The sequence below is a fragment of the Melitaea cinxia genome, chromosome 16 (genome assembly GCF_905220565.1).
Source record: "Melitaea cinxia chromosome 16, ilMelCinx1.1, whole genome shotgun sequence".
Taxonomy (NCBI): Eukaryota; Metazoa; Arthropoda; class Insecta; order Lepidoptera; family Nymphalidae; genus Melitaea; species Melitaea cinxia.
Genome location: NC_059409.1, coordinates 7444979 through 7455144, shown reverse-complemented (window position 1 = coordinate 7455144; position 10166 = coordinate 7444979). Strand labels below are relative to the sequence as shown.

At 30.4% G+C, this 10166-nt stretch overlaps 1 pseudogene; it reads left to right on the top strand.

The window, feature by feature from the left end:
* The first annotated feature begins 2483 nt into the window (after window positions 1-2483).
* On the top strand, window positions 2484-2602 carry LOC123661302 (annotated as a pseudogene).
* The last annotated feature ends 7564 nt before the right edge of the window (window positions 2603-10166 follow it).

The following is a 10166-nucleotide window of genomic DNA, read 5'->3' as shown; positions in this document are numbered from 1 at the left end:
ATACAAACAAGTGATATATAATCTACTAATGAATTTAAATCTGAATAAAATGTTATAAATGACGTAACGTACTGCCGCTAGTTTTAAATTTTAAACAACCTAGCTCTCAGGTCACTGGATATTAATGTCAAGCTTCCCATTACGAAGGCATGCTAAACTTAAATATTACTTGTATAATCTTTTAAAGTATAATTCTTAAAAAAATAATATTTTGGATTAGCTTCCTCTACAGCTATATAATTATAAATAATGATTAATGTTTTTGGGTCCATTCATCTCGCTAAATAAACATGTGTTCCAGGCTACAGCCTCCTTCATCCCACTTCTAGATATAAATAAATAAATAAATAAATGTTTACAACATACATCTGTTCCTAAAGTAAGCAACTTAATGCTTACCGACTGGTATAGCTATATATATATTTTTTCGATAAACATATATATAAATAATACATATATAAATAAATATATGTATTACACCCAGACTTGGGGTGGGAATCGAACCAACAACCCCTGGAGCAGAAATCAGGGTCACTATAAATTGCGCTAACGGGCTACTCAGAAAGATATAGCCCCTTTTTCCATGTAGGACAAGGATTGGAACCCAATCCACCATTGCTCCACTACGGATTAGCGGATATTTTCTTGACTATGATTAAGTATCGCTATCAAGTGTTTACGATAACAACCGGGACCAAAAGCTTAAGTTTCTCTCCGTGACACATAAGCTTTTGGTCCCAGTTATGGTACAACAACAAGGACAGGGTGAAAAAAATCCATCCCGAGCGGGAATCAAACCCGCATATCTTCGGTGTTTCAGGTGTCTACACCACTACACCAGAGCAATTGTAGCATACGTATACTACTGCAAATGCCTGTAAACATTTTGAAATAAAGCGCGTGGATATGCTATTTATGGTATATATTGTAATATTTAGACTTTTTTCAACTCCACCATTTGTATCACTTAAAATATATAAAAAAACATGACATAATAATAAGGATTATGGCAAAAGTAGACTTATCTCTGTAAGACATTTCTTCCAGTCAACCCATGATCAAGAGGGAGTGTTTCATATAGCGAGACAAACAGTGCAAGAAGTATTTACTTAAAAAGAAGAGAAAAAAACTACTAAATAACTAACAGCATTCATGTATATAATCACAACTAAATATTTATATGTATAAAAAAATCTGAACCAATAAAATAAAAGATAATAAATTTATATACATTTGAAAATGTCACACACTACATACTCACAAATCTAATACTATTAAACGAGCAATTCTTGTATATATATTTAGTTTGAATCTCGGAAACGGCTCCAACGAGGTTTCGGGGGCGATAAATCCATGTAGCTAGGATTGATTTTTAGAAAATGTCGTTTTATCCTTGTTTTTGGGCAATGAAAAAATGGCTACAATATCGTTAGAATAAGAAGGTAAATTTCGCAACTGACAATAAAGTTGTAATAGCTCAGGTGGGAATCGACCGGTCGGGATCGACCGAGAAGACCACCAAACAGACTTTTTTTCCTTTTTTTGTAACTGCACTGATGATTTTTTATTTAAATAACCAGTTCATATTTTTTATTATTATGTCGGTAAAATCGAAAAATATTATTCATATTTTATAAATATTATGTAATTTGTATCTAAATATGATTTCCAACAAACACGATTTACTAAAAATACCGAGCTAAGCTCGGTCACCCAGGTACTACATTTAAAGATACATACCAAAACACAAATACACTTACATATATACATATACATAAACATATACATACGCACTATAATATATTAGTAAATACATACATATCCTATACAGATAATTTTGCACATTAGCTTGTGAAAGTAAGGGTTTCTTTAATTTATATTTAAAGGAAACAAGGGAAGGACTAGTTTAAACGACTCTTGGGAGTATCTTCCATAGTATGGAGGCTCGTACCGAAATTGAACTTAACCTGAAAATTGTATTACGTTTATGTAAATCTAGGATGGAGCATTTGCATCATGAAAGCTGTTAAAGAGACTGGAGAGGATGTGCATATCACACCGAAGACGAATAAGGAGCCTTTTTACTGAACACGAAACTGAGAGATCCGATCAAATTTTCGCAGGCCAAAAATGAATCGTATTGCAAGATTTTAGAGTCAGTCTAACTTTCTAATTAACTCCTCAGTAACATCCAGATAGTATATACATCAGAATAATCAAGGAAAGGCAGCAGAAAGTCATACACAAGCATAATTTTGAGTAATAAAATAATTTAAATACTAGCTTTAAATGAAAATTAATCAAAATATCGCAATTATATGTATTAGTAATTATGAACACTTAACTCGTAATGAAACATCAACAAATTGAACGATAGTAATAGATTATTATTGAAGTGAAATTTCTTTAGGTGTATGAGGGATAAAATTTGAGAGAATGTGTGACGCGGCAACGTGTGACGCGTCAGTACTTGGATGGGTGACCTCCTGGTTTATACCACGTTGAATACACCGGTTCTCGTCCGATCACCGAAGTTAAGCAACGTCAGGCGCGGTCACTACTTGGATGAATGACCGCCTGGGAAAACCGCGATACCTTGGTTTTTTGTTTTTTTATTCAAATTAAATTTTTTTTTAATTAATTTGCTAAAGAAGTTTCACTTCTGACATGTGTACTTGGTACGAACGCAATTTTTTTTCTTTTCGTTTTTCAAATATATATATCTTATATATAAATATATATAATAAATATATCTTTATATATATATATTTCTTGTGTGCGTGTTGTTATTGTGTTGTTGTTTTTTGTATAGGTGATAATAAGTATATGCTATATAGGTAGTTCACCTATAAAATGGCAAAAGTGCATAGATAGCAATGGTATATAAAGGATATATGAATTATTAAATATACTATATATAAAAAATCGACTTTATATTCCGACCATATACAAAACGCCAATTTCGTAAGGACCTAATATATTGTTTTCAATTCAGAGTTCAAGTTGTTAATTATCTTTTTTGGTTTTTACCAACTGGAATAATACGATTTATCTGCAGTTGTTAACATTGGCAAATATGAATCATTATTACGTAACGCTTAAAGGGATTATATAATTTGATTGTCAGGATTATAAATGTATTAATTCAACGCGTCGCTGTCAAGCTGACTCGTTGAAACACTTCATCATAACTAATTTTTGAAATACCAATTAAAACATTTTAATGGAAGTATATTAATAAGTCTACAACTACACAATTGTAAAATAATTTTATGAGCTAAGCGTAATAATTCCGTTATACAGTGAGTATTCTTTCAAATATGTGAAAAATATATATTTTTTTTAAGTTCAAATGTAAACTAAGGTATATATTACTACCTGTGTCCCGGGGTTTCACACACATTAATTTGAAAAAAAAAATAGCCTAAAGCCTTCCTCGATAAATGGGCTATCTAACACTAAAAGAATTTTTCAAATTGGACCAATAGTTCCTGAGATTAGCGCGTTCAAACAAACTCTTCAGCTTTATAATATTTGTATAGAAACAATTAAGCCGTTGAGGAATTTAAAATCGAATTTTCAATACTGCTGCGTGTGTCTTAGACTATTAATATTATAATAGGTACTATTGCGCTGTAATTGTATAATGTTTAAATATATCCTTGTAATGATATGTTGTTTTTATATAAAGGAGAATAATTTTTCAACTTTATGAAAATCCATACAGACCTGCTTACGTATGCACGTACTTAAAGTTATCAACCGTCAAATGGCAATGATTTATAACACTGTATTCCGTTGAGAAGGGTGAGGTTAGCCAGTATAATTACAGGCACAAGTGATAGAAAAGATAACAAATCATAAATAAATCTAATGATAATATATACTGCATATGTATAAGTTTTTAAAAGAATAAATACTTAATTTTATACTTACTTTACAAGATAACATCAACATGATTGATGACTAGAAAATTAAAAAATATCGATTAGTCTAAGATCTGAAAATAATTTTCATCCGTTAAGCAGATGGGTGAATTTAGATTGTTTTTTAATTAGAACGTCAAATAACTAGCTGATAGCTATTAAATCCTATAAAAAACATAATATATCGAATAATATTGACAACAAAATAAACGTAAATATAAATACAGACTATTAAATTTGCAAGAAATAGCAGAAGGTAATTTTAGCAACATCATCTATATACTAATACTAGCTTCTGCTTGCGACTTCCTCCGCGTGAAATAGGAACCATTCTGTCATACATGATTTTTACAAAACTTACTGTTTACGCAGGGCACGCAGTGGAAGCTCTCAAAAGGCTCTCAAAAAAACAAACCCGATTTTGAAATATTCTTCATTGGTGCTTCGCTCCTATTAGTCATAATGTTATGACTAATAGCCTTCCTCAATAAATGGCCTATTTAACTCTGAAAGAATTTTTCAAATTGGACCAGTAGTCGTTGAGATTAGCAACGCAAACAAACTCTTAGGCTTTAAAATATTAGTATACATTATAAAGAGGAAAGTTTTAATTGTTTGTTTGTTTGCATTGAATAGACTCCGAAGCGATTTGAAAAATTCTTTCACTGTTTGGAAGCTACACTATCTCCTGGTGACAAAGGCTATAAAATATTATATTTTCAAAAAAAATAAGAATCTTTAATAAAAACTCCAATAATGTAACCCAAAAAAAAGTTCATTAAAATAACAATATTCAAACTTTATTTATAATTTTCTTTTTTTAGTAACCTGACACAAATAGAAGGGTTTTTTTGACCGTGTATATCATAATTGTTAATTATGGAATTTTTGTTAAAAACCCGTGCGAAGCCGGGTTGGGCTGCTAGTAAACAATAAAAGCGTCTATTATAGTGAAACCACAAGCTGTAAGATTGAATATGGTGTTGCGTGAACATGGACAATGTTTTTCAGTCAAAGTCCTTTAGAATGACGAATATTTAAAGCAATACAAAGATAAAAGCTCCCCTATTTACTTTGCTAAAAGTGACAAATGTTGCCTCTTTTGCTTAAAAGGGGTAAATAAACATTGACACAAAGTTTATTCTCTTCCGCATCTAGTTGTGCCGGACCGCTGTCCGTCAAGCTATATATCATCTTTTCAGAATTTTATCACGCTACGGATGAGGGAGTTTGTACAATTGCGTAAAATTGTGAATGTGTGAAAAGTAAATTATTTTAAAGGGGTAGATTTGGACATACATATAATTTAATATTTTTTTTAATCCTGGTAGAGGAGATAGATGTCAATGGTAAACGGAAAACAGTTAATCAAGTATTCCTCTTCAAACTATGATGGAGGTTATCTTGATATCTCTGCATATTTCAAAATTACGATCGAACTACCAACTACTTTTAGTTTGAGCTGTGTGAAATTTCTGTTTATTTAATTGCTATTATGATGATTTCAAATTCCTTTTTTTTCTCATTCCGTATGTCTAAAAATCAATGTAAATCTTCTTTTACAGCTAAGTATGGTTTTTAGAAACAAATACATTCATCCTCAATTAATTATGTTTTTATTTACTTAATTCAAACAGATTAAATACCGACGATATCAAAATTATCATGATATCATCCTGAAATCAGTTTCAGCTTACATTGTAGAGTTAAATCTTTACAGGAATCTGAACGTCGAAGTCTGAACGTGCAATTTTTTTCTTATCAATGTAACTACAAATGTTTTGATAGCAAATAACAATGTCTATAACGTCAATAGAAGGCCTAATTTGTAATAAATTTCATGTGATTGAAATTTTGACTAAATAAAAAAAGTTATTCGTAGAAAACGTAAATAAATACCATTTTCTGGTACAAAACAAGGACTGATATCTCAATTTTAATACTCTACGTTTTAACTAAATGACTGATTTCTAAAATTGTCTGCTAAAATTCATGTTTTGGTTATTACAATCAAATTAGCGAGTACTTAGGGTAAATCATATGCAATATAAATTTACTTATAAGAGGTCCTAAAACTCTTCGAATTGTCAGTAATACTCATCAATATGTGCTTTCAAAAGCTTGTAGAAGCGTAAACTATTGATATAGGCTTCTACAAATTTACATTGGCTTCCATCAATACCTTTAGAAGGTCCCAAAGGTCCTCGTATTTAGACTCGAAGTTGTAATGTAATGTAAAGGTAAACTGCTTAAATATAGATTCATGAACATCATCACCATACATTTTGCAGCAGTTTAATTAAGTACCAGAAAGGTTTTATGTATTATGTTTTACAAAATCTAAACTAAAACTTTTCTATTGCTTAACAGACATTTAAAAAAGTCTCACTTTACGGTGAAATTTTTAATTATCGTAGTTTAGTTTTTGTGCTTTCTTCTATTTTCTTAAAATAATATGAGTGCAAGATTATAGTCGACAAGGAATAAATTCACTATTGATTTTCAAAAATATCTATTCCCAGAAACACTAATACTTATTTAGAATTTATTTTTAATCGTTTTCCAAAAAAGGAGGAGGTTCTCAATTCGACTGTATATTTTTTTTATGTATGTTACTTCAGAATTTTTGACTAGGTGGACCGATTTCGACATTTTTTTTTAATCGAAAGGTGGTATGTCTCATTTGGTCCCACTTAAATTTATTTGAAATCTAACAACTACTTTTCGAGTTATATTGAATAATGCGTTTTTTTACTTGACTATTTTTTCGTCGACCTACGTTGTATTATACCGCATAACTTTCAGCTGGGTATACCGATTTTGATGATTGTGAATTTAATCAAAAGCTGATGTTTATCATGTGATCATACTTAAATTTAATCGAGACCTGATAACAACTTTTGGAGTAATATTTGATAACGCGTATTTACTTGACTATTTTTTTATCTACCTACGTTGTATTATTGTCGATGTAATTGATGTCGGTTTTTTTTTCGTTTGCGAGCAAATACAATTATTAACATTATAAAATACATCGAGTTAGTAGTATAAAGTCATATCCATTTAATATGATTTTTGCGCTTTTATTGCTATTTTACAAAATAATGTTGTCGCATTTGAAAACAAGATTACTGCAGCTATTATCCGCAGTGCACAAGTCTTTTCTTCCTACAACTATGCATAGAATTATAGACATACATGCCTCTGAATACGAATTCATGATTTGATGCAATATCAACTTTAAGTCCACGTACTAAGAACTAAGCCCCAAGAATGATAGCTCATTGTATCGTTCACATTTTCTCCGGTTTTCTACACAGTTACCTCTCAGAGACTCAATGATATACATGAATAGAGTGTCCGGCGTAGGTCTTTTCATCGTTTATCGTACAGCACGGACGACAGAACACAATCGCTACAAGGATTGAATACTTATACGCAATGCTCAGAATTTAGGTATATATTCAAATAAAATAAGCATAACATCATAAAATTTTATCTATTTCTCTAGTTTTTAATACGGTATGCTTTTAAATACGTAAATATTATATTTTTTATGTATGTAAACAGTGTAAATGGTTTTTCGATTGTGAATTACTAATAATTCAGCTGAAAACATCTATACAAATAAATAGAATTAGAGTGTCTGTTTGTAATATTAAAATTACCGCTTTTTACTAAATGCATTTGGATGTATACACGGCACATATACCAAAATAACATTTTTTACAATTTTTGTCTGTCTGTCTGTCTGTTTGTTCCAGCTAATCTCTAAAACAGCTAGACCGATTTAGACGGGACTTTCACTGGCAGATAGCTGATGTAACAAAGAGTAACTGAGGCTACTTTTATTTTAGAAATTTATTTTATAACTCTGCGAACTGAACAATAATTTTTTTGTTAAATTCCACGCGGACGAAGTCGCGGGCTCAGCTAGAAATTGGATGTTTTCAGCTCCAAAAGTGATGAACTTTCCATTTAATCTTTCAATCCTAATTTCACCCCTTTAAGTTTATATTATCCACTGAGATCCACTAGAGATATCCACTTTAGATTATCCAATGCTGAAATAAGTATTTATTTATTTTTAATCAGTAGTCTATAACTTATGTTTAATGCGCCTAATTAAAAAATGCACTTTCAACACATATTTCATCCCCTTTAAATTATAATTTTTCAAAATCTGTTATTTGTGGATTAAATATAAATTTGTAGTGTGAATATAAATAGAATGACCTTTATACAAACTTAGATCGCCTTTACCCAGTAAATTCATTCTTAGTGAAGAATATTCAAACTACCTTCGTGTCAAATTTCAAGTTTGTAACACTAAAAAAATAAGAGATTTTATAAAAAATATAGTATTTTATTTAAAAAAATGAAAGCTCTTAAACCTCTTTAGTGCGACCCTGTCACAAAATCAGTTCTTGGTGGACGTCTACTGACTAAAAACTATGTCTTAACTGAACAAGACACTCATCGAACATTGAAGCATCTACTCTGATACTGTCAATTCCACAGGGGAGCTAAAGCCAAAGAAGAAGAAGAACTAAAAACTACCTCTCTGTCAAATTGTTCGCAGCACAAAACGTAGGATTTCTGTAAAAACTTGTGAGAAAAATAAATAAATGAAAAAGCCCTAGTTGCAACATTCTTTTTTAGAGGACTATCTTTTGTGTACTAACTATTAACTATCTTGCAATCATATTTCAAGCTTGTAGCACAAAAAATGAAGAACTGATAGAAACTTGTGAGAGCTCTAAGGCTCCTTTAATCTAGCTCTATCGAAAATCCTTTCTTAGCGGACTTTTGTTAACTAATAACTACCACCCTACCAAATTTTATTTTATACGTCAAGGCAACCCAACGATTTTACATATATAGATTTATCTATAACTAGGTTTGGATTTTTTATGACAACTAGAATATTATATTAAAATAGGCGCATTGCTTTAATGTAACGACGTATTACATAGATGTATCTATCAATGTTAGTTTTCATGACCCAAATAGTGAAAATGGTTTTGTGTTATTAGCGACAATAATGTCATTAGGTTATATGGACCATAGCTTATTATAAAACGAGTTAAGTGAATATGTGTGGTATTAACTTAATTAAAAATATTTTTCGGGAAAGCGTTATTTAATTAAAATTGTATATTTCTATTATAGTCATGTTTAAGTTTAAGGACATTTGTAAATTAATAATATAAAGTTATATAATGTTTACAAAATTTATAATATAATAATATTAACAAAATATTTTAAAACAGTCTTACCATTACTCGTAACTGTCATATTTTATACCTGAAACGAAAATAAAAATAAGTTATTAAAATACCATAATCATTATTCTCAATTATTGTACACATTTATCAATATTAGGTACCACAATAAAGTCGTCCAAGAATACCAGTAATAAGCAGTTACAACTTGTAAAACCTTCCTTAGATCATGGGCAGGAAAAATCTTAAATTTCGTTTCTTTTATTCAACCTTTGTGTACAGATGTTTCGTTTACACAAAGAATCGGGCAATAGTAAATCATTTTAATAATTGATCCGCATGTAATATTCAAAAAATAAATCTGCAGAAGGTGCGTTAGGAAAAATGGATAAAAACTTTCAGGCCTTTTTGAATAATGCTTACAGGACTGGCCGTATAGCGAACCGAATATACTTTTTATTTCTTATACATAAACTTTTTGTTTATTTGCATTATAGCAATAAGTAGGCATATGTTTAAGAATAAGAATAAACCAAACATTTTTGTAAATGTCATAGTCAATTCTTTTTAAATCATACGAGTAGCATATATTTTAGGTACGGGAGTATGATTCAAAGTTTTATTAATATCTAATAATTGTGTTATAACAATAAAAACCATAGAGGTCAATCTTAACAAATATAATTTGCGTACAGAAGTTAACCAAACGAGATTTTATTATAGTTAAATCAGTTATGACCTTTATTCTATTACTAACTCTACGTATTATTTGGAGCTTAAATGGACAATAATAATTTGGGAAAGAAAGTCACCTATTTTGTACAGAATTTAATTAAAAGCGAAGAAAAATCAACGTTGAATTTTTTTTTTTATGTCACTTGGTCGGCAAACAAGCGTACGGCTCACCTGATGGTAAGCGATTACCGTAGCTTATAGACGCTTGCAACACCAGAAGCATCGCAAGCGCGTTGCCGACCCAATCCCCAATCCCCCCAGGAGCTCTGGTTACCTTACT